Source organism: Hylobates moloch, unplaced genomic scaffold, assembly GCF_009828535.3.
Source record: "Hylobates moloch isolate HMO894 unplaced genomic scaffold, HMol_V3 SCAFFOLD_14, whole genome shotgun sequence".
Lineage (NCBI taxonomy): Eukaryota > Metazoa > Chordata > Mammalia > Primates > Hylobatidae > Hylobates > Hylobates moloch.
This window is the reverse complement of record NW_026652289.1, coordinates 32,445,417-32,469,723: the sequence shown is the minus strand read 5'-3', so window position 1 is coordinate 32,469,723 and position 24,307 is coordinate 32,445,417. Positions and strand designations below refer to the sequence as shown.

Below are 24,307 nucleotides of genomic sequence, written 5' to 3'. Positions count from 1 at the left end.
CTCTTGCCCATTTTTCTGTTGTGGTGGTCTATCTTTCAAAATTGCCTTGTTCTGTTTTGGATAAGACTCCTTGTTTGTTACATGCATAACAAGTCATGTTACATGCATGACTCCTTACATGTTATTTGCACAGCAACTGTCTCCTCTCCTGCAGTTTGTCTTTTACTGTTTTAGTGGTATGCTTTGAGAAACAGAAGTTCTTATTTTTAACATAATCAATTTATAGATCTTTTTCATCATGTTAGTACTTATTGTATCTTGTTTAAGGAATCGCTGGGTGCAGTGGCTCACGCCTGTAATCCTAGCACTTTGGGAGGCCAAGGCGAGCAGATCACAAGATCAGGAGATCGAGACCATCCTGGCTAACACGGTGAAACCCTGTCTCTACTAAAAATACAAAAAATTAGCCAGGCATGGTGGCAGGCGCCTGTAGTCCCAGCTCCTCAGGAGGCTGAGGCAAGAGAATGGCGTAAACTCAGGAGGCAGAGCTTGCAGTGAGCGGAGATTGTGCCACTGCACTCCAGCCTAGGCAACACAGCAAGGCTCCATCTCAAAAAAAAAAAAAAGAAAAAAAGAAATCACTGTCTACCCAAGGTCATACATATATTCTATTTTGTCATCTAGAACAATGCTGTTCAGTAGGAAAAATGGGAGTAACATATGTAATTTTAAATGTTCTAGTATTTCAGGTACTCAATAGCCACACATGGCTAGCAGCTGCCATATAGGACAGTGAAGATCTAGAAGTTACATTGTTTTACCTATCACATCTAGATTAATACTTAGAGCTGTATGAATTTTAAGATAGAATCAAGACTCATTTATTTGTACGTGGACATTCAAATGGCCGTCCTTTCCTGTAGTGCCAATGTTGTCATAAATCAAAAGTCCACATTTGTGGAGGTTCTTTTCTAGCATCTTAGTCCATTCCATTGGCCTATTGTTCCCTAGTTGATTTTAATTTTCAGACAGTATTGAGAACCACTACCAGTAGGTCACAAAATTAATTAGTCGGTTATGACCAGAAATGTTGTAGAGTGTAATGAAATGAAATAGAAAGCATCAATACCTGTAAGTATTGTTTTATGAAACTATTATTTCAGAATTGTGTGTGCGTATGTGTCCTAAGTTGAGATCTGAAAAGTATCTCTTACTATCAGTATGGTTAAAAACGTTTGAAAATCACTGCAATAGTGTAATCTACACAACAATCACTTAGGAAAATTCAAGTTGCATACGATTTTATAGTCATCATCTAGAAAAGCTCTGAAGTTTTACTCTTACACAATTAGTTATAGCCCAGAATTCCACACAAGGCGGATCTCTGTTGGAATCAAGCCAGTAAAGCAAGTTACAGCTAATGGGATAGGAATAGCTCATTATGAAACCCTATAACTTTGACCCAAAGTGGAATATAGTAATGATCCTCTGATGTGAACATTACAAATGAAAATTGCTAATCTGCAGAATTTGACATTTGTTCAGCATCAGCATATTGTATGTTTTTAAAGTTTTTAATCATATGTCAAACAAGAAAACAAACTTTGAGGGGAAGAAATTGAAGCCAAGTTAGTTATTAAATGATGTCAAGTAATCTTCATTATTGAAGAAAGTGTTTTCAGAATTTTCTGCTTAAATTTTGAAATGATTAGTTTATTGTTCAGCCTGTGTCAGGGTCAATCTAATCAACAAGTATTTATTGACTATCCAGTAAAATATGTCTGGCAAAGAAATCAGAATCAAACAAATAGACCTTATCCCAGCAGATAATTAAATGGATTATCGCATATGATTTTTCTTCACTAAGTACTTCATCTTAGAACCTGAATATAGTAAGTAAAAATGGTTTCAAGCTCCTTAATGTAATATTTTACCTCTTCAAATAACCTAAACATATGCCTTACCTGTGAACTTTACTCTTTTTCCATTAATGAGAAATGCATGCATCTTTTGGTTGTGTTTTCATATTATGCACATACACATGTGTGTGTATGAATGTGAGTGTGTGTTTACCAATCCTGAGCAGACAGATTTGGGGATTTCGGTTAAATATCTTAGTTTCCTGGTATTTCCTAAAGATTTAACTCAGAAAACAATAAAAAGGAAACTTTCCATTAGATTGAAACATATAATCCCACCACTAGCACAAATTATCTCCACAGATTTTCCAGTGGCCAGGTAGGCCAAAAAAATAAATAACCAGAACCCTTTAATTTTATATTTGAGTAGCAGGAAGATACTCACAGATGAAGAAATTTAAAATTCTCATATTTGGGAAAGGTAAAATTTGTTTCATGGACATCCAAGCCAAATCTTCTCATGAGAGCTATTTTCTATTTATTAATGGAACTTCTCAGCCTTGAAATTATGATAATAACAACCTTTGGAAGTGATCTAACTGAAGCCCATTTACGATTGAACATCTGTCCACCATCAACAGAAAGCCCTGTGGAGAATTGTGGCTGTTACAGTTTTGTACAAGGTCAAAGATTCTTAATCTCTCCGTTCACTTGCCAATTGGGGTTTTTATACATAAGCCCTAATTTATTTATTTTAATTAGACTTTTAGCTTCATTTATGCTTTCATCATTGTAAATTCCAGCTACAAGAACAAATCTTAAGGCAGCACATACAGTATGGCTGTAAAATGATGGGCTTGATTGTTGCACAGGACTTAGGAAAGTAAGTCCCGCTACTTTAGAATGCCTTCTTTCATACTGCCAACTGTCTGGTCTGTCTAGGGTTGGCATAAGGATTTCTTCAATCATCCTGGGTCCACCCAGTAAATAAAACCACAAACTTGAGCTGTATAAGATCAATTAGATTGCTGTATTGTGTGTTGAGGTGTTTCCAGGAGAAAGAAGAATCTACCTGCATCTGATTCCAGAGAGAGCTTCCCTGTGTTCCCCTCTGCTATCTCTCTGCTATGATCTGCAGTTTCTCCGGATTCGAACATAGAGACAGATTGCCAAAACCCCATTCTTGATGCCAGCTGGCCTACTTGATGAACTTGACTGCAGGCTTTTTGCCAAAACATAAGTCAATCGCTTTTGTCCCAAATCCATCCTTGTAAAGGTGTACATCTGCAGGTCAATCTTTGCATCACATCCCTAAATTCATGTTGGGGAGGGCTTGGAAAGTCCAAGCTTCTTGTGTGGATGGGTTGGGGCCCAAGATAAATGAACAGTTGCCATGATACACTCCATGCTCTGTGAGCGGAGGGAGCTCTCTTGGAGCCAGCCCAGCACCCTCTTCCCATGAGCACTCCGCCAGCTCCTGGCAGTGCTTCTGCTGTGGTGTGGAGGCCAGGGAAAAACCTACATAAACGGTGTGCGTGTGTGTGTGTGTGTGTAAAAACATAACTTTCCTGGCCTACCACAACAAACTGACTTTTGAAAAAGAAGTATCTGATGTTCTTGCTTTTTGCTTGATTTTACTGTGCTTTGGGGGACTTTTGGCATAGGACATTCATTACTTTGTTTAAGAGGCTGTTTGAAAGCTGGATCAGCTCCACAAAGAAAGAGAATCACAAAGTGATTTCCCAAGAAAGTACACTAGGATATAAGGAACAAGTACCAGTGGAAAGGCAACTCCCTGAGGGCAAGGACTTATCTACTTTGTTCACTGGTGATACCCCCAATCCTAGAACAGGATCCAACATGTCAAGAGTATGAAGAAATTACTGCAAAATGGAGAAATGAATACTGTTTACCAAGGGCCTACCCTCTGTCAGGTCCTATGGAAGGCATTTGACATACCCTGCCTTTTTATGTCTTATAATAAACAACCTCGTTTGATGGATGTTATAATAATTACCTTATAAATAAGGAAACTGAGGTTTGAAGAATTTCACTGAGGCCAGGTGTGGTGGGTCATGCCTGGAATCCTAGCACTTTGGGAGGCTGAAGTGGGCAGATCACTTGAGGCCAGGAGTTCGAGACTAGACTGACCAACATGGCGAAACCCCCATCTCTACTGAAAATACAAAAAAATTAGCTAGGTGTGGTGTCACATGCCTCTACTCCCAGCTACTTGGGAGGCTGAGGCACGAGAATTGCTTGAACCCAGAAGGCAGAGGTTGCAGAGAGCCAAGATCACACCACTGCACTCCAGCCTCGGTGACAGAGCGAGACTCCATCTCAAAAAAATAAAAAAGGAATTTCAGTGACTTGCCAGGGTCACAGTTAGTAAGCAGGATGCAGGAATTCGAATTTTGATCTGTCTTTCTAGTCAATGTACTGTCCACCACACCAAGCCTTCCCCTAACAGCAGAAGCAGGCGATAAATTGATTGATTGATTTTGGCCTTTTGTTATAAGATACCAAGTTCGAGTATTTGAATATTATCATGGCTTCAGGAATCCCTCCACACAAGGACCCTATGGGGGGTTAATGGAATAGAATGGGAATATAGAATGAGCTGAAATCATAAATCTTAGTGTGCAGAAAGGCAATAAAGCTGTGGCTTTCTCGCATCCCTGCTGCACCACTGTAAATCTCACTAAGCCTCAATTCCTCATCTGAAAGTGGCATATCATGAGCCCTAAATGGGAAAATGCATGTACACACAGCAAGGACTTAGTAAATGTAGATTATTATTAGCCCAGAATGATCTTCAAGCTTATGTAAATCAATTTGATTGATATTTTAGAAAAAGGCAGAAATATTGTTAATGAGAGGGCCACACAATTATTACCTTTTTGAACATATACATATTTTCTCTTTAAAGAACTTATCTCTTTATGCAGAAATTCTACTGATGAAATTATAAATGGAAACCCCTTTTAAGAAAAACAAAGGGCTTGTAGGGGGGAAGGCAATGAAAACGTGAAGTTTAAAGTCAAACACTCTCTTATGGTAGAGAAGGCACTTGAACATTGTGGGTTAATGAATAAATTAAAATTCATTATCTGGTCAGCCCTAAAGCTTTATTTCCCTTGCTTTGTGTAAAGGTTTCAAAAAAATAAAAATGCTTAACAGAACATTCTTGCTAAACATTTGCTTGGATCAGAAAAAGTAGTTTGATTTTTTTTCATTTTTCTGCATGACACTGGCAGCCTTAGAACTAAACAGCTAATTTCTCCTGGCGTGACACTGAGCACTATATCTCTCAAGACAGAAGCAGCTTAGGAAGGCTTGCCACTGTGGGGTGAGCAAGTCCCACCTTGTTCTCAGTTTAAGGCACTCTGAGATGGTCTGAAATGGCCTTTGCCATGCCACCTGGCAAAGATCTGTGGTGACTCCTTTCATTCCACCTGGAGTCAGGGCTTTCCTGATAAACCAAGCTATGCTGAGCATTCAACCGTGTGTGATTTCACTGCCCAAACCTTTCTTCCTAACCCTCAATGAATCAGTTTAAACTTGCCCGAGAGCAATGCAGGTCAGTAGTGGAAGTTTGGACTCGACATTTACTCTCCACTACTAAACACTCCCAAGCAAAACTCTACAAAGCATAGAGCCCCAAGTCTGTCTTTTCTGCATTTCTCCCAAACATCAGACCAAAAATGAACGTTTCTTCATTTGGCTGCCTCTCCCCCAATCTCTGTCTCCTCTCCCTCTCTCTGTCATGCACCCAGGCACACATATACTACACACAAGCTCACACACGGAATCACAGCCACCTTGGTTTTGAAAGTCCTCAAATACTAACCACAGCAATGAGATGGCGCCTACCTTTCTGAAATGTCTGTCAGTCCACAAAAGGTGCCCCTTGCTTGTGAAGTGTAGTCAGAGTGGCTTCCAACGATCCAACCAGCTTCGTTCTCCTCAGAGAGCAACACACCTCATCTCTGCGTAAGCCCTGAAATTCCTTCAGAGACCCACCCTCCAAAGTTGCAAGTCAAGATTTCTGACTGAGGGCAGTCAGTGACGTGAGGCGAAGCTACTGGATGGCACCCTCAGGTTCTTCCTGATGGGATGTTGCTTCCTGTTTCACCACCTTGAGAAAAGAAAGCTGGAATTCAGCGAGACATTGAGTTACAAATGCATCAGTTGCCTCATCGTTGTTGCCTTTTGGTGCACACAGTCATTCGTCAACTGCTGAACAGGATGATCTTGCTGTTTGTATTAAAAGGAAAGGGCTTATGCACAGAGAGAACCCCAAACACCAGTCACAACCCTGCACTGTCCTAGCAGCTGGTTTGACAAGAATAGTACTCTTCAGAAAACAGGCAGGGCTTCTTGCTAACTAAACCACCACCATGCCATAAAACTCATCCACTAAGGAGCAGTGGTCCACAGGAATGTGATTTCTCTGCCTGTTTCCTAGGAATTGAGAAAAAAATCACTTTTTTGAAGCACATAACTGCCAAAAAATAAAATAGTCTGGCAGTCTTTTCTTCTTAGAGCAGTCAGATATAATTCACATTTTTGTTTGTCTCTAAGAACAATCATCATAGACAAAGACAGACAAGCTCATTAGTCTCAGGAAATAAACATTGTTGCTTGTCTCCGTGTGCTTGAACCACTACAATTTCAAAGGCAAGTGTGGATGCATTTTATAGTGTTTATCTGAGATGTTGTACCTTTGAAGCCATTTTCACTTTCTCTTGCCTGAAGATGAAACAACTCTGGGCTTGGATTATTTAAAGGTGCTTTGACAAGTAGAGAGCTTCAACAAGTTGATTCCTGTATCACTCATAAACCAAACACCAGCAGTACCGCCCACTCTGAGAGCCTGATTCTCATCAGCTGTCTTCAACGGCTGAAAGACATTTTTCTTTTTTTATCAGCTAATAGATAACCGCAAATTAAAAATGGACTAGATGCAGATAAAGGGAAACGCCAGTTTCAAATTAATTGAAGCTCCAAAGTTTCTCAGATTTCACTAATGAATTTAGTTCAAAGAGAGAGGATTAATAAACGCCCTTCCTTACACTGGGTACTTCTCACTCAGTGCTTCCTGGTCTGCCTTTCTCTTTGAAGACTTTCTGTTTTTCAGTAATGGGCTCATACATTTTTAAAACTATCTGGCAGGAGGGTTGAATTTAAAGCAGACTGGTCACTAACTGAGGTAGGCTCAGTTCAGGTCTGCCTCATTTCCTGCCAGGAGACCACTGCAGAATTGGTTTCCTGACATGAGGCTTTCTATGTCTGGTCCATCTTCATCCAGTTGTCACCTAACTCATGTTCCCATTCTCATTTCTTTTTCTTCTGCTGATTAAACTCTACCAGCCACCTTCCACCTATAGGATCAAGACCAGGCTCCTTGGCACAATGGCCTGGTTGCAACCTGCTGCTCCAGGACTTCCTTTTGCACTTTCCCGCTATATTCCAGACACAACAGTGGGCAGCTTCTGGGCCCTTGCCATGAGCTGCTCTCTCGCCTCTGTGCCTAATGAAAGTCTGAATCCTGCTCAAGCTTCCCTAGCCTCGGCCCTCTCTGTCCTGTGGGTATACCTTTATTGCAACACTTACTACACTATCACAACTTAACTGATTTTTGTATCTGCTTCCCCACTACTTTGGGAATCCTCACTGGTCAAGCCTTAGATATCTTTCTATCCCTGGAGCTCAGCTGTTCAATACTGGTCAATTAGTACCCAAAATAGTGATCATCCAACACTCATTTTCACTCCAGGGATATCTCGGGAAAAGAATGCTCCTGAACCCTATCATGGACTCTCTTTCTTAGAATTAAACAAGCCAAAAGAATATTGGGGAACAAGGCTGGGGACAGTGGCTCACACCTGTAATCCCAGCACTTTGGGAGGCTGAGGTGGGAGGGTCCCTTGAGGTCAGGAGTTTGAGACCAGCCTGGCTAACATGGTGAAACCCTATCTCTACTAAAAATACAAAAAATGAGCTGGGCGTGCTGGTGGGTGCCTATAATCCCAGCTACTCGGGAGGCTGCGGCAGGAGAATTCCTTGAACCCAGGAGGCAGAGGTTACAGTGAGTCAAGATCACGCCACTGCACTCCAGCCCAGGTGACAGAGCAAGACTCCTATCTCAAAAAAAAAAAACCAACATTATAGAACCACATGTTTTCATGCTTTGTTTTAGTTACTTCTATAATGAAACACATGCTATTTGCTGATAAAATATAATGTTCAAATCAAATCGGAACTATTTAGACTTAGTTCTATAACTCCTGTTTAATCAAAAGAACCCTGTCAGCATCTGCTGTCTTTTTTGAGTCACCGTCAAGGTGTAATTCTTCCCTCTTCTTCAGGGGCAAGATGTAAAAATGAGGCTATTGCACAACTTGTGCTAGAGGGATGAGAGTGAGGAATTCTGAGGGTTCGCTGCGGAAGACTTTGTGGGAGCTGTGGATCTATGTGTAAGTCTACTCATCTCCTCCACAGCTCCTCTGAGGAAAATAACCCAGGGCAGGAAATAGGCCGTGTGTGGAGTTGAAAACAAAAGCAAATATGGTTATCTCAAGGATTCCTAAGGCGATTCCTTTTTTCTTCTCTTTCTTACTTGTGCCTCACCATAAATGTATCAGTGCATTGCTAAGAGAAAAGATAGAACCCCAGGAAGCATTACAGGAAAGAGGAAGATGCATGCACGTGGGCATCATTTCTCCTAGGGAGTACTTAGCTGTTTCCTTTTATGAGAAAACTGAAGCAGTGAGTTGAGACATTAAATCAGTTTTCTATTGTGAATCCTCATTAATAGGTATGAAATCACTTATTAGCATGTTAATGATTCACTGCATTTTAAAAAGTGAACATCAGACCTCTGACAAATGAATGTAGACAATTAAGCATGACAGTGGAGAGGTGATGTGGGGAGCAGTAGGGGTGCATTACAAAGCGGGTGCCTGGTGCCTTTCACATAGTAAATTGGGAAGCAGAGGGATAGGAGCAGTGTAGACCAGAGACAAACCCAGTCAAGGTTCTGGAGGGCCACTTAGGAACTAAAAGAGGAAAACACAGTAAGCCGGATGCAGGAAAATTGACTCTGGGCGCCAGCAGCAAGATACTGTGCCAAAAGCTCTCTTAGCCAAGGACAGAGGTCCCACAGCTGCATGGGTGTAGATGCGGAAGAAGGGGAAACGGTCAACTTCTAAGTTGCATTTTGTGCTTTCAGCCTATCCTTAACCTAATTTCCTAGAGAAGAAAATGTAAGAATCAACCGGCTTTTCCCTCAAAGGAGGAATCCCTTCCAAGAAACTTAACAAACACAATTTTGGCCCTATTGTTCTTAACCTAACCGGCAAAATTTTTTGAGCTTTTACTATCAACAAACTGTTTTCTTCTCATGTTTTATCTTATCATTTTCATAGACCTTTCAAATGCTGTTTGTTCACAGACAGAAATTTAAGTCAAAATGCTACCAAACTGCCAAGTGCGATGGCTCACGCCTGTAATCCCAGCACTTTGGGAGGCCAACGCAGGAGGATTGCTTGAGTCTAAGAGTTCAAGACCAGACTGGGCAACATGGCAAAATCCCATCTCTACAAAAAAAAAAAAAAAAAAAAAAAAAAAAAAAAAAAAAAAAAAAAAAAAATAGCTGGGTATGGTAGCTGTGATCCCAGCTACTTGGAAGGCTGAGGTGGGAGGATCACCTGAGCCTGGGAAGTCAAGGTTGCTGTGAGCTGTAATCAGCCCAGACTGGGCGACAGAGTAAGACCAAACTGCATTCTTTAAAGAAGTGTGTGGGAAAACTCCTGTGGGATAAAATGAAACAAGCAAATGTCTTCACAAGTGGCTCCCCACTACACTGGGAATTCTCAAGGGACATGACTTAGCCATCTTTATATCCCTGGATCAATACCTACCCCGATCAAATTTGAAGCCTATGTCTTATTGTCATAAAATCATCTCCCCTCCCTGCCACAATGATTCCTCTAGATCCCCACATGGATTATAGGATGAGAGGACCTGAATTTCATCTTCCCTTCCCCCCTCCACTCCGCTTCCACACTCACCCTGGCCCAGGGTTGAAAGTCTCTTTGCCGGATAACCTGAGAGGTCACTTGGTAAGAAAGTGAGAAAACTAAGGAGAAGACCCTCTGCTGTCAAATTAGTCAGGAGAACAAGTGCTTTCCTGCATCCAGACTCACCTGGGGGCCTCCCTCCCTACAAACTCCAGCCCCTCTCCTGCTTCATTTTCCTCCATGTCACCTGTCACCTTCTAACTTACTGTATCTCTTATCTGCCTCTCCCCCATGTAAGCTTCAGGAGGACTGGAATTTTCATCTGCCATGTTCAGTGCTAAATCCCCAGGGGTTAGAACGGTTCCTGGCACATTTGACACTTGATGCTGATGGAGTACATTTATGTATCTATATATTTGCCATTGTGTCTCTTCCTCTCTACCACAGTAGGTAGTTACTTTTTGAAGCCCAATTCATTGGGTTCCTTCCTTCCTTCCTTCCTTCCTTCCTTCCTTCCTTCTCTCTCTCTCTCTCTCTTTTTTTAATTGAGTCTCGCTCTGTCACCCAGGCTGGAGTGCAGTGGCGCAATCTCAGCTCACTGCAACCTCCACCTCCCAGGTTCAAGTGATTCTCCTGCCTCAGCCCCCCGAGTAGCTGGGATTACAGGCACGTGTCACCACCCCCAGCTAATTTTTTTGTATTTTTAGTAGAGACAGGGTTTCACCATGTTAGCCAGGATGGTCTCAATCTCCTGACCTCGTGATTCACCTGCCTCTGCCTCCCAAAGTGCTGAAATTACAGGCGTGAGCCACCGTGCCCGGCCCATTGGGTTCTTTCAAAACTTGAAGTCAGTATGCTGTGTCATGAAGGAGGTCAGTTCTACTCTGAGTTTGCTGGAAATAGGGAGATTTTTCCCTTGGAGAGTTTAGTCAATACTGAGAACTTCATGCAAAGGAGTCTTAGAATTAATTAGCATGTACTCTGGGAAGGCTGCAGTGCTGTATGCAGGCCAGACCACGTCACCATGTGAGCAGGCTCTCAACACGACTGTCTCTCTCAGCTTACCACCCACCCCCTCTGAGGGCTGGCCAGATGGGTAATGGCCACTTGTGCATACAACCCCTGGCTACAGGTGTGGCTGTCAGTGATGGGACAGGACATGACTCAACTTGCCTCCTCCAGAAAATGTTCATTGCTAACCCTCAATACCACTTTGTGCTCACTATGTGACCTTATTCTTTTTAGCTGTGTGACTCCAGACAAGTCACTTAACCTCTCAGTCCTCAGGTTTCTCAACTGCAAAATGAGGAAAATAATAGTGATACTTACAGAGTCGTAAAAACATTGAATGAGTTAACATACTGAAAATATATAGAATACCTGGCTCACAGCAAGCACAGTGTGAATGTTAGCTATGATTATGGTTATGATGACTATAATTATTATAAGTATTGTAAAAGGAAAATAAATCTTGGGGCCCCAAAATCACTAAGCTAAAGGGAAAGGAAACTGGAAATTGCTTAGGGCAAACCTGCCTCCCATTCTATTCAAAGTCACTCCTCTGCTCACTGAGATAAATGCACATCTGATTGCCTCATTTGGAGAGGCTAATCAGAAACTCAGAAGAATGCATCTCAAATTGCTTAGTGCAAACCCTAAGCAATTTCCAGTTTCTTTTTCCCTTTAGCTTAGTGATTTTGGGGCCCCAAGATTTATTTTCCTTTCACAATACTAATAATAATTATAGTCATCATAATCATAATCATAGCTAACATTCACTCTGTGCTTGCTATGAGCCAGGTATTGTTCTAAGTGCTTTTCAATATACTAACTCATTCAATGTTTTTACAACTCTGTAATTTGTCTCTTATCGACCTATGACTTGGAAGTCCCCTCCCCACTTCAAATAGCCCGATCTTCACCTCAAGTTGTTCCACCTTTCCCGACTGAACCAACGTACATCTTACACGTATTGACTGATGTCTCATGTCTCCCTAAATTGTATAAAACCAAGCTGTGCCCCTACCACCTTGGTCACATGTCTTCAGGACCTCCTGAGGCTGTGTCATGCATGTGTGTCCTCAACCTTGGCAAAATAAACTTTCTAAATTAACTGAGACCTATCTCAGATTTTGGGGTCCATAGTATATTTAATTAATTTTATTTTATTCTTATGTTACTTTGTAACAGACTTTATTTTCTGCATATAGATTTAGTTTCTCCACTTAAATTTCGAGTACAAGGATTGTGTAAAGTTTCCAAGTTGCAGGCATTCCTGTTCTCTGAACATAGCATTCAGTCATTAACTCATTCAGCCAGTATTTACTGGGTTCATGCTATGCGCCAGGCACATCACATCTTTTGAAGGAGCTAAGGGAGTTAAGAATAAAAATATAGCATGACTGCCAAAACAGACACAAGCACACACTTACACAGATGACCAAAAGGGTTCACAGACCTATTATACAGAAGTGCAGAAAGAAGTATCCACATGTGCATGTGATGTGGGTATATTCATATGCTCATATGTAAGTACAAATTAAGACCACAGAGAAGATTGACTCTCAAGATTTACTATTTCATATCCCACGTCCATGAAAGAATAAGCTGTGCATTTTGTTTTTTATGCTTGTTTTTGAGACAGGGTTTGCTCTGTTGCTCAGGCTGGAGTGCATCAGTGTGATCATGGCTCACTGCAACCTCAACCTCCTGGGCTCAAGGGATCCTCCTACTTTAGCTTCCCAAGTAGCTGGGACCACAGGCACATGCCACCATACCTGGCTACTTTTTGTATTTTTTGTAGAGACAAGGTTTCACCATGTTGCCCAGGCTGGTCTCGAATTCCTGAGCTCAAATGAACTGCTCATCTTGGCCTCCCAAAGTGCTGAGATTACAGGCATGAGCCACCATGCCTGGCCTAAGTTGTAGATTTTAAATGAGGAGCTAAGACTACATAATATGAAATTAGGAAATAGACAGAAGTAGGCAGATAAAGTTTCCACCTCCCCAAATAACCAATCCCATGACTGTCTTAGTCTGGAAGATAGAACTGAGTAGCTTCGATATCCACAGTTCCGTTACTGAGCACTGGGCGGACATCTCAGTCAATGCTCCATGCGCTTTGAATATATTTATATGAGTTGCACCACCACTCAACAGACAGGAGGAATAAGGAGGTAAAAGGGTGATGAGTGTCTGAATGATACCTGGGCTGTTGATACCATGTCACATCTGAACAGGACAATGAGGAAACAAAATGCTTCTTATTCACCTAGCCATCATTCATCCAACACATGTATTGCACAAGGTGCTTGAAATACAAAGATGAAGGCAATGTCCCTGATCTTAAGGAGATTATGATCCAGCTTTTCCCTCTTCTGCCTGTTCTACTACCTATCCCATATCCTACCCTGCCACTTGCTAACACAGAACTGGGAGAACTACTTGGGAAACCTAGGACACTCAAGAAGGGGTACCCTCTCTTCAGCCTGTGAATTCTCTAGCAGGATTTTTTAAAAAGCACAAGGGGGTGCCCTATGAAAAACACAAGCTAGGCTAAGGTTCGTAATGTCAGCCAACTATGACTCATTCCCAAGAAAAAGACACTCACACTCTGCCTTCTCATTAACAAAAGATTTGGTTGTTCCAGAGGGCATTAGAGAAATGTAGACCAAGCTTGAGGTTGAAGTGAGCATGTGTAGTATTGTGGCTGTTTGGCAGTGTATTAGTCTGTTTTCATACTGCTATAATGAACTGCTTGAGACTGGGTAATTTATAAAGCAAGGAGGTTTAACTGACTCACAGTTCAGCATGACTGGGAAGGCCTCAGGAAACTTACAATCACAGCAAAAGGCGAAGAGGAAGCAAGGCAGCAGAAAGGAGAAGTGCCAAGTGAAGTGGGGAAGAGCCCCTTATAAAACCATCAGATCTCATGAGAACTCCTTCACTATCACAAGAACAACATGGGGGAAACTGCCCCCATGATTCAATTACTTCCATCTGGTCTCTCCATTGACATGTGAGGATTATGGAAATTACAATTTAAGATGAGATTTGGGTGGGACAACCAAACCATATCATCTGCCCTGGCCCCTCCCAAATCTCATGTCCCTTTCACTTTTCAAAACCAATCATGTCTTCGCAACAGTTCCCCAAAGTCTTAATTTATTACAGCATTAACCCAAAAGTCCAAGTCCAAAGTTCCATCTAAGACAAGGCAAGTCCCTTCCATCTATGAGCCTGTAAAATCAAAAGCAAGTTAGTTACTTCCTAGATACAATGGTGGTACAGGCATTGGGTAAACACACCCATTCAAAATGGGTGAAATTGGCCAAAACAAAGGGACTACAGGCCCCATGCAAGTTGGACATCCAGCAGGGCAGTTAAATCTTCAAGTTCCAAAATGACCTCCTTTGACTCCATGTCTCACATCCAGGTCACACTGATGCAAGAGGTGGGTTCCTGTCGTTTTGGCCAGCTCTGTCCCTGTGGCTTTGCAGGGTACAGCCCTGCTCCCAGCTGCTTTCGCTGGCTGGCGTTGAGTGTCTGTGGCTTTTGCAGGAGCACAGTGCAACCTGCCAATGGATCTACCATTATGGGGTCTGGAGGATGGTGGCCCTCTTCTTGCAGCTCCACTAGGCAATGCCCCAGCAGGAATTCTGTGTGGGGACTCTGACCCCACATTTCTCTTCTGCATTGCCCTAGCAGAGGTACTCCTTGAGGGCTCTACTCCTGCAGCAAATTTCTGCCTAGATATCCAGGCATTTCTATACACCTCTGAAATCTAGACAGAGGTTCCCAAACCTTGATTCTTGATTTCTGTGCACCTGCAGTCCCAACACCACATGTAAACTGACAAGGCTTTGGGCTTGCACCCTCTGAAGCAATGGCCTGGCCCCTATATTGGTCCCTTTTAACCACGGTTGGCATGCAGGGCACCAAGTCCTGAGACTGCACGAAGCAGCCAGGCCCTGGGCCGAGCCCACAAAACCATTTTTTCCTCCTAGGCCTCTGGGCTTGTAATTGGAGGAGCTGCTGTTAAGACCCCTGACATGCCCTGGAGACATTTTCCCCATTGTCTTGGTGATGAACATTTGGCTCCTCGTTACTTATGCAAATTTCTGCAGCCGGCTTGAATATTGCCTCAGAAAATAGGCTTTTATTTTCCATTGAATCATCAAGCTGCAAATTTTCTGAACCTGTATGCTCTGCAATTCTTTTAAACATAAGTTCCAATTCCAAATCATCTCTTTGTGAATGCATAAAACTGAATGCTTTTAAGAGCACCCAAGACACCTCTTGAACACTTTACTTTTGAGAAATTTCTTCCACTAGATACCCTAAATCATCTCTCTCAAGTTCAAAGTTCCACAGATCTCTAGGGCAGGGGAAAAATGCCACCAGCCTCTTTGCCAAAGCATAGTAAGAGTCAACTTTATTCCAGTTCCCAACAAGTTCCTTATCTCCATCTGAGATCATCTCAGCCTGGACTTTATTGTCCACATCACTATTAGCATTTTTATTAAAGCCATTCAACAAGTCTCTAAAATGTTCCAAACTTTCCCACATCTTCCTGTCTTCTGAGCCCTTCAAAGTGTTCCAACTCCTGCCTGCTACCTAGTTCCAAAGCTGCTTCCACATTTTCCGGTATCTTTATAGCAGCACCCCACTCTCTGCAGTACCAATGTACTGTATTAGTCCATTTTCATACTGTTATAAAGAACTGCTCAAGACTGGGTAATTTATAAAGGAAAGTGGTTTAACTGACTCACAGTTTGGCATGGCTGGGGAGGCCTCAGGAAACTTACAATCATGGCAGAAAGTGAAGAGGAAGCAAGGCACCTTCTTCACAAGGCAGCAGGGAAGAAAAGTGCTGAGTGAAGTGGAGAAGAGCCCCTTATAAAACCATCAGATCTCAGGAGAACTTGCTCACTATCATGAGAAGAGCATGGGGGAAACTGCCCCCACGATTCAGTTACTTCTACCTGGTCTCTCCCTTGACACATGTGCATTATGGGGATTATAATTTAAGATGAGATTTGGGTGGGGACACAAAGATTAACCATATCAGGTAGGCTTGGTCACTCTTTGATCATTTCCAGACCCTCTCAAGGGGAAGCTCAAAACCCAATGCATTTCCCCTTATCAGTTGCTTCTGTGCCATCAAAGCATCCCAGGAGAGCTGGCCATCAGTGTGACTGAAAGTGGTGCTGAGATTCCAGTCCTAGGAGGCTGTTTCCCTTCCCTTTCTGGTCCTGACAGGGAGCTGTCCTCCTGCTTGCTATTACCAAGTAATCTCAAAACACAGCCCCCATCAAATTACTTTCTTGCTCCAGAACTATGGTTTCTTTATGCCGATTACATTAAATCTGAACTTCTAGGATTATCTACTTCCTAAACTACCCTCTGAAGTTCAATCCCCACCCCACCTGCCCCACCTTACTGTCCACCAAACCCAATACTATTCTCGCCTTTGGTTCAGCCCACTGGCTACGACCACTCTGACCTTGGCTCAGGCCCCATCTGTGATCCCTCGTTATCCAAGTCCCATCCTTTTCCCCTGGGAAACTGCTTCTCAGATTAACCTTTCTTGTCCAGACGCAGTGGCTCATGCCTGTAATCCCAGCACTTTGGGAAGCCGAGGTGGGTGAATCACCTGAGGTCAGGAGTTCGAGACCAGCCTGGCCAACATGGCAAAACCCCGTCTCTACTAAAAATACAAAGAATTAGCTGGGTGTGGTGGCAGATGCCTGTAATCCCAGCTACTTGGGAGGCTGAGGCAGGAGAATTGCTTGAACCCAGGAGGCAGAGGTTGCAGTGAGCTGAGATCGTGCCATTGCACTCCAGCCTGGGTGACAGAGAAAGACTCTCTCTCAAATAAAAAAAAAAAAAAAATTAAGCTTTCTCTTCCTAAACTCTTTATGCTAATTATCCAAATTACACCATTAGCCCCATTTTATATGCAGCCTTATTCTTTAACAATATAGCACAAACTGCTTCTGCAACACAACTTGATCAGAGTGTGCGTGTAGCACATGTGTATATATGTGTACATACAGGTATGTGCTCTGTCTCCAGTAAGCTCTTCATCCTATGAGCCCAGATCTCACCCCAGAAACGCTGTTGGGTTGACAAGAGACCCTTAAATGTATTAGTTAAGAGTGGATAACATACTCTTATCTGAGGATGATATCAAACTCTTAGCAGATTATAAGTCTCTCCCCCTTTGTTTCAAGCTATGTATACTTTCTCCTGCTGTTCTTCTTTCTTTCTTTGGTGTTTTCATGTATTCAACAATGATTTATTATGCACTTTCTATGAGTCTAAAAATAGAGAAATCACAGTGAACAAGGCACATACCGTCCCTGCTTTCCAGCTACTGAGAGTCTGTAGCTTTGGTTGGAAAAAGCTAGGACATCCCTGAATGCCAGCAGACATTCACTCTCCCTCTGTGGGGGTCTATCAACAGAGCAGCTGAGCTACGTGGCAAGCAGCAAGTGCTGGGGTCCAGTATTTTGGAAGGCACTTGAGACAGATGAAGAAAACCATAACATACTAAGTTGGTTAAAAAGTGTCCCTCAGGTGGACAGATCATCTGAGGTTGGGAGTTTGAGACCAGCCTGACCAACATGGCAGAACCCTGTCTCTACTAAAGATACAAAAATCAGCCGGGCATGATGGCCCACGCCTGTAATCCCAGCTACTCCTGAGGCTGAGACAAGAGAATTCCTTGAACCCGGGAAGCGGAGGTTGCAGTGAGCCGAGATTGTGCCACTGCACTCCAGCCTGGGCGACAGAGCCAGACTCCGTCTTAAAAAAAAAAGTGTTCCTCACTGGCTTTTACTAAGACCTTAATAGGGAAAAAGAAATTGGAAAGAAACTGGAATCTTTGTTTTTTTAACCTCTGTTGCACTGGACCAGTTTTGAGTCAGAATTTAGATGTGAGCTAGCCTGTTTCTTTGTTGGGTGCTGTTTGAACATGTTCTGTAAGATGGGATGATTTCTATTCACTTATCTCTGTTCAGACAGATGACTCATAGCTTCCCTGAAATAAGCTTGCCAAAAATTAGTCTCTCATTAAAAAAAGGAGTAAAAATTAAATTTACTAAAAAGTAGTAACGTCACAATATTTAGATAAATAAATTATAACATTCATTCATTCATTTATGGAGCTCTCATCAAAGCAGTTATGACACTAGTAAGTATGGTAAAAATAAAAATAATTTGCTTGATCCTGTTAAACTCTCTGCAAGGCCTATTTACAAAATGGGATACTAGTCATTTACAATTAAATGTCTGGACTAACCACTAGAGGATAAATTGTACGCCAGGAAATTATTTCCTAGAAATATGGTCCATACTTTCAGCTATTTAAATCCTTAAAATCAAAATCAACCAATGAATCAATCAAAATAGAAAATATAAAACTAATTATTACAATAAGCATTAAGTGCTTCAACCTTTGCTCAAAACTAAACAAAAAATCTTTTATCAAAGCTGAAATGAAAATTATCTGACTTGTTAATAATGGAACCCCTTCAGCCTCAGGAATGAACTATTATCAAGATCCTAAGCTTTCTGAAAAAGTAACATAATAACTGGAATAGAAAAGAAAACTCTTGGACTGTTGAACTTCTTTACTTTGTTTCAGCAGAAACAATGTAAAACAAAAGATCCTTATTTGGTCACACATGGCAACAGTAGAAGTAATGTATAAATCATGCATATATTCATGCTAACAATAATGGCTCATGGCTTCCGTAATCGGCAACCGCCACAGTAACTGTTTTCACATATTGGAGCAATTCTGCCATTGCATTCCTTACAAGTCAGGAATGATCTATTCTTAGTGTGATAGATCAGACACCCAAACGCATGCCATGCTAATACTATGTAAAATAAATGTAAAACATGGAGCTAATTAGTGCATAAAATACCATTGAACTCTTCTATAGTTCCAATGTTGGAAATAATTAGTATGCAATAATTATTACTACCATAGGGCACTTTCTGTATATGTAATGAATTTATCCTGGTTCAAACTCAGTAACAATTTTAAGAATGTAATTCACAATAAATACATGTTATATCATGATCTAATACAAATACCCCTACAAATATATATGTATATGTATGAACATATACATATATACACATGTATATAACTGAAACCACATTTTCACAAAATAATACTTATCTATGCTATCTATTTGTGATAAACTCTATTGCCTATTCAGGTCTAATTTTTTTTTTTTTTTTTTGGAGATGGAGTCTTGCTCTGTCACCCAGGCCAGAGTGCAGTAGTAGGATCTCAGCTCACTGCAACCTCCACCTCCTGGGTAAAGTGATTCTCCTGCCTCAGCCTCCTGAGTAGCTGGGATTATAGGTGTCTGCCACCACACCTGGCTAGTTTTTGTATTTTTAGTAGAGGCAGGGTTTCACCATGTTGGCTAGGCTGGTCTTGAACTCCTGACCTCAGGTGATCCACCTGCCTCGGCCTCCTAAAGTGCTAGGATTACATGCATGAACCACCACGCCTGTCATATTCAGGTCTAATTGAGACTGTTTATTTTGAAAACTATTGGTGTGGACCCTGGCCCTGGTTTTCTGACGGTTAATGCATGACGATGCACACTTACGCTGCCCAAACCAACCTAACTGGACTGCTTTACCATTTCCACACTCCACATACTACTTAGATTTTGTTCTCATTTCAGGTGATTTAAAACATTTTCTAATGAGAGTTTTGAAATCGGGGGTAAGCTCAAATATCAGAGTGATTCAGTCCTCTGAACTATGACCACAAGTGAAGGCCTCCCTCCCTCCTTCCCTCCTTCCTTCCTTCCTTCCTTCCTTGTTTTGCTCTTTGCCCAGGCTGGAGTGCAATAGCACAATCTCGGCTCACTGTCACCTCTGCCTCCTGGGTTCAAGCGATTCTCCTGCCTCAGCCTCCCCAGTAGCTGGGATCACAGATGCCCACCACCACGCTCAGCTTATTTTTGTATTTTGAGTGGAGACGGGGGTTTCACCATGTTGACCAGGCTAGTTTCAAACTCTTGACCTCAGGTGATCCGCTCGCCTCAGCCTCTCAAAGTGCTGGGATTATAGGCGTGTGCCACCGCGCCTGGCCGTGGGTGGGTGCCTTTCTTACCTTTGAGCTCCTAGCATCTATAATTGTAAGTTCTGGGTACATTCTGGACCCTCGATACATGTTTTGAATTTGAGAATAAGTAAAAGGGTATCTTTAGCGTTCGTTTAGTCATGATACAGGGCTAATAACTTATACCTGGGAAAAACAAGGAACACTCCAGAAGGCTTTGTAGCCGGGGTAAAGGGGATGGTGACAGTGGAATTACGTCCAGGCCTCCAGCACATTTCAGGGCTCCCCACTGAATCCCCCACCTCGGCACCCAGCAGGAACCTGGGCCGGATCCCTGTTTACCTGGGTGGGGTTAGTGTCCAGAGGAGGGGGGCCCAACCCAGCAACCCTCTTCTCAATTTGCAACGTAGAAACCCACGAAAGTAATTACAAACTTGTTAACCGCTGGGCACTCTTAACGGACTTTGCAAGGCCCAGTACACAGGGCTGCAGCGAGGGGGCGGCGACTGGGCCCCAGGACACCACCTGTGCGAGGACGGGGACTCTGGGCCTTGGCCTGCGAGCGAACAGGGGCCCTCTCTCGGCCTTGACCTCCGCGGGGACAGGGGCCCCCTTTCGGCCTCGGCCTGGGCCTGGACAGGGACAAGGACTTTACGCCTTGACCTGCGCGGGGACACGGGCCCTCTGTCGGCCTTGACCTGCGCGGGGACTCGGGCCCTCTCTCGGCCTTGACCTGCGCGGGGACACGGCCCCTCTGTCGGCCTTGACCTCCGCGGGGACAAGGACCCTCTGTCGGCCTCGGCCTTGACCTGCGCGGGGACTCGGGCCCTCTGTCGGCCTTGACCTGGGCCTGCACAGGGACAAGGACCCTCGGCGGGGGTCTGGGCGGCACCTGCTGGGGGCGCGGTCCGGCAGCCCCACACACCGCGGTGGGCAGGGCCCGAGGGCCGTCCTCCCTCCACCTACCTTCCCCTCATCCGCCCCGGGCCCCGCACCTGCCTCCTCCTCCGTTCTGGGCCGAGGCGCGTCCGCGAGGCCGGGCGAGGGGTCTCCGCCGCGGTGCATCCTGGGACACCGCTCCTCGAGCCCGGGGCGAGGATGGCGGCCGAGGCAGCGCCCAACCGACCACCGGCTCCTTTCCTGGGTGCCCTTTTCAGGTACTTCCCCTGGACCACAGTCGTCCTTCACTGGCCTCGCGAGACAGGCATCACTCGTGAGTGCGTCAGAGGGGCTAAGCAGCTGACCTGAGCTGCACAGCTGGCACCCGGCACTGCTGAGGTTTGCCCCTGGGCCTTCCATGATTCCGAACCCAGCGCCTTACACAACCTCTTCAGAAGGTGAAAGCACGAATGGTCTACAGGCTGTGGGTAGGAAGGGGAAGCCGTTCTAGAATAAGTCCATAAGCACCCATGGATTGTCTCAGCCGGCAAGCCCAGATCTGCAGCCATTTCCCATAATAAGGTTCAATTAACAGAGACGGAAAAACAGAACATAGATAAGACGAGGCAATGAAAACATCCCCAGCAAAAGAGAACAGGGAGCATTGTTTCTCTGAATATTTGACTAAAATACAAATCTAGGAAAACCATTTACATGCAGTGAGCTGTGATGGCACCACTGCACTTAAGCGTGGGTGACAGACTGAGACCCTGTCTCCAAAAGACAAAACAAAACATTTACAGAGGAGACAGTATAGCAGAGTAGGGGAAAACAGGCATCATAGTCATACAGCTCTGGGTTTACACTCGACTCATTCACTAACTTTGGGATGTGTGACTTCAGACTTTTTAGTGTTTTTTTTTCTTTCTGTTTTATTTTATTTATTTATTATTATTTTTTAAGATGGAGTCTCACACTGTCACCAGGCTGGGGTGCCGTGGCGCGATCTCGGCTCACTGCAACCTCTGCCTCCTGGGTTCAAGCGATTCTCCTGCCTCAGCCTCTGGAATAGCTGGGACTACAGCCATGTGCCACCACGCCCAGCTAATTTTTGTATTTTTAGTAGAGACAGGGTTTCACCATGTTGGCCAGGATGGTCTCAATCTCTTGACCTCGTGATCCGCCTGCCTTGGCCTCCCAAAGTGCTGGGATTACAGGAGTGAGCCACTGCACCCAGCCTCTTTTTTTTTTTTTTTTTTTTTTTTTGGAGACAGAGTCTCACTCTCACCCAGGCTAGAGTGCAGTGGCACAATCACAGCTTACCGCAGCCTTAACTTGCTGAGCTCAGGGGATCCTCTCACCCCAGCCTCCTGAGTAACCACAGGCGTGAGCCACCATAGCCGACTAATTTTTGTATTTTTTTGTAGAGACAGGGTTTCACCATGTTGCCCAGGCTGATCTCCAACTCCTGGGCTCAAGCAATCTGCCCACCTTGCCTCCCAAAGTGCTAGGATTACAGATGTGAGCCTCCACGCCCAGCCTTGTTGGTGCTTTTTAATAGCTTTTTGACACACTAATTGCCTCATGAGTAAAACCTGCTTTGGATGTAATGAATTGAATTGACACGGAAGAAGATCAAATCGGGTATGAAGAAGTAAAGAGGGCCAGGTGCAGTGGCTCACGCCTATAATCCCAGCACTTTGGGAGGCCGAGGCAGGTGGATCACCTGAGGTCAGGGGTTCGAGACCAGCCTGACTAATATGGTGAAACCCCATCTCTACTAAAAATACAAAATTAGGTGGGCATGGTGGTGCATGCCTGTAATCCCAGCTACCTGGGAGGCTGAGACCTGGGAGGCGGAGTTTGCAGCGAGCCGAGATTGTGCCGTTGCACTCCAGCCTGGGTAACAAAAGCAACTCCGTCTCAAAAAAAAAAAAAAAATGTGGGATGGGTCTATAAAAGCATCATATTGCCATTAACAAAAAGAATGGCAACCAAAAGACATACTCTGATATACAAAGTCTCAGAAAATGTTTCTTTCTTCTTAGGAAATTGTTGGGATGCATACATTGTTGGGATGCATACATAACCCAGCCATTTTTCCTGGAAACATTACCAAAGAAAGGAACCCAAACTAAGATTTTCTCATTAGACACATCATGAAATAGAGTAAAGACTAAATAATAAATATAATGGTGATAACAAAATGTAGCGTAAAAATCAAGAATAAAATTTGAGGAGAAGATATATACTGTAAAAAATCATTGGGAATAGCAATTCGGTTTATAAATTCAAGTGAAATTAACAATGGCCAGAAAGCTGAAGGGGGCAGGAAGCCCATTACATGCGTAATTTACTTCAGTTCTGGCTTTGATGACTAAAAAAAGGAATTTTCAAGCATATTTTTTGAAAAGAGGAGAAAGGTGCCTGGGTGCAAAGGCTCATGCCTGTAATCCTAGTGCTTTGGGAGGCTGATGTGGGAGGATCACTTGAGGCTGAGTTTGAAACCAACCTGGGCAACATAGTGAGACTCTATCTCTACAAACAAATTTAAAAGGCTGGGCATGGTGGCACACACCATAGTCTCAGCTACTTGGGGGGCTGATAGGGGAGGATCACTTGCACACAAGAGTTTCAAGGCTGCAGTGGGCCACCATGATTGTGTCACTGCACTCCAGCCTGGGTGACAGAGGTAGACCCTGTCTCCAAAAAACTAAAAAATAAAAGCATAGAAAGGCAATGATTTGGCTGGGCGTGGTGGCTCACACCTAAAATCCCAGCACTTTGGGAGGCTGAGGCAGGCGGATCTCTTGAGGTCAGGAGTTGGAGACCAACCTGGCCAACATGGTGAAACCCTGTCTCTACTAAAGATACAAAAGTTAGCTGGGTGTGGTGGCGCACGTCTGTAATCCCAGCTACTCAGGTGGCTGAGACAGAATTGTTTGAACCCAGGAGGCAGAGGCTGTAGTGAGCTGAGATTGTGCCACTGCACTCCAGCCTGGGCGACAGAGTGAGACTTGGTCTCAAAAAAAAGAAAGGCAATGATTTAAAGCAGATATATTTTCCAAGTAACTATAAGAGAGAAATACAAATCACTAACAATCCATATGCAACCCAAAACAAAGGAAACACTACAATAAAATGACAAATATGTAATTTATGACAAGAAAAATTATTTGAGGTTTCACTTTAATAAAAAGGAAAAAGAGGCAAAAGCTTGTCACTTGTGTTTGTATTATAAAATTCATTTTTTATCTGCTACTTATAAATACTCAGGCCAAAGAAATTACACCAAAAGGTTTAGACTAAAAGTCACATAATGTAGCGGTGGAACCTCAAAGCCTGGCCTTGGATTATCCCCGTGCACTTTCCTCTACATACTACGGTTTTTTTTCTTAAAAGATACAAAGTTTTATTAAACAAACCTGGAATCAACATTATTACATAAATTAGACAGCAGTAAAAATTTCCAAGGGCATATATACAAATCACAGTGATTTCCATGG

At 43.4% G+C, this 24,307-nt stretch overlaps 1 protein-coding gene across 2 annotated transcripts in view; it reads right to left on the bottom strand.

Annotated features, from left to right (window-relative positions):
- Nucleotides 1-21,019, bottom strand: part of CERS3 (ceramide synthase 3) — a 141,347-nt gene extending 120,328 nt beyond the window's left edge. For both annotated transcript variants that reach the window (XR_009209833.1, XM_058427931.1), the window contains exon 1: nt 20,889-21,019. The gene's annotated coding sequence lies outside the window, so the exon portion shown is untranslated. The remainder of the gene's footprint in view (nt 1-20,888) is intronic.
- Between the last annotated feature and the right edge of the window lie 3,288 nt (nt 21,020-24,307).